We start from the raw sequence: 1,847 nt of genomic DNA, 5'->3' as shown, positions 1-1,847 counted from the left end.
GGCGGGGGAGGGGGAGGAGGAGGGAACGACGACGAGGGAAAGATTTAATCGCCACTCGCTTTACTACGTCGGAGACGGTAATGAGCGCAATTGAGCAATTAGGCGGGGTGATTAAGATTGAAAAAAAAAAAAAATTAAGAGTGCGGATGAGATAGTTTTCAATTGTCGCTGTATTAAATGGCACCGATAAAGCGGAGATCATGTTTGGATTAGTCGGATGTGAAATGTCGTTGTGATAAGCAAAAAGCAAAGTAAAAACATGTAAAAAAAGGCTTTAACTTATTATCGCACACTACATTTTTTTATAAATACGTCGATAGCTTTATCTTTGCTCTATCATAAAATTGATAGATTTAATTATGAAGAAAACATGTTATGTTGAAAACATAACATTTTTAATTTAATTATAAGAAAGAAAAAAAAAACGTAAATAACAAGATTATTTTGCGTCAAGAATTTTTAGCCAAGATGATTTGATTTAGTATATGTGTGTGAAACATTTAAATTGATGATTTCAAATTTGGCAAGAAATTTACTTTTGAAAATTGATACGGTACGTTCATCACATTTTTCTTAATTAATTCAATAAGCGATTTATCATGTCATGCTCTATTATCCCAAATAACTTGGACATTCGACAATTATAATTTTCCAAAAAACAAGTACTATTAATTAAATGTAAATTTCGTCGTTCGAGATTTAAATCATAATCACACGAAATATAGATGTCGCGAGACACGAAAATGTGAGAATTCCGAAATTTCGGCCATGTTTTCCTGGTCCAGTACGGAGATACGGTTTGCCCGCGCATGTAGGTAGGTAGGCATATCGATTCGCAGTCGAACGTCAACCCCTCTCAGTCTCGAGACTTCCCTCTCGACGTTCAGCCCCTAAATCGCGTCGCGTCGCGTCGCCGCGTGTCGGGAGATTTTTGGGGTTCGTCCGTGATGCTCGTTTGTTCTGAAAACGGCGCACTGAGATTCCATCGTCGCGCACCCGTCCGTCATATTTACGGTAGCTCCGTCACGTAACTTTGCGATAAGCAAAAACAAATGAGTCCCGATAGGGGTGTCGATAAAGCACCCCAGCACCCATACCCGCCGAATAAAACCTCGCGGACGTTCTTCCATTTTCGCGGAATTGGCTGGCGCCGTAAATTTCATCGCGCGGAAATCCGCGCGACGTCTATTTTCGCCGCTTTATCGGAATCGATGCTGAATTCCAAAAACGTATCGCGCAAACCAGCGCAAACGAGTTTATATATCGTTACACATTATTCGTAATAATCTTTACTAGGTAAAGAATATCGGGACGACAATGCGCGCGTCTGTTTCGTTTGACTCAATAAAGACCCCAAACTAGCGAAATTATTTTAACCGTGAATAAAAATTCCGTAGAAGACATTCGATATAAAACAGTTGTGCGATTGTCTCTCGAGGATCAATTAGCATATAGAATGCCTCGCGACATTTAATGATGCCGCTCGCTCAACTAGAGTCGAAATATAGATATGCATTGTTGGAGGTGGCGTTTCCACGCAACTGTCTTTCTAAGAAATTGTTATTCATCTGTCGATATCATCTGGAGACTGGCGTTATATGTAACGAAGGAGAGATACATAAGACGATTCGTCGCCGGTTAACTTCTCCCGCGGCTAAATCGGTAGACTTACAACAGCACGATATTACGCTAGCTGCACGCTCGGCAATCGGGAAGAAATCACGATACGGCAATAAAGAGGCTCATAAACTCCCGTAACAAAGCACTTCGCTATCTTTCGTTACTCGAGGCATTAATGTTTACAGGCCATTGACTTTTAAATTCGCTTCCGTGAGCATATCTATCCC

The sequence above is a fragment of the Trachymyrmex septentrionalis genome, unplaced genomic scaffold, assembly GCF_001594115.1.
Source record: "Trachymyrmex septentrionalis isolate Tsep2-gDNA-1 unplaced genomic scaffold, Tsep1.0 scaffold83, whole genome shotgun sequence".
Classification (NCBI taxonomy): Eukaryota; Metazoa; Arthropoda; class Insecta; order Hymenoptera; family Formicidae; genus Trachymyrmex; species Trachymyrmex septentrionalis.
Note: the sequence above shows the minus strand (reverse complement) of the source record.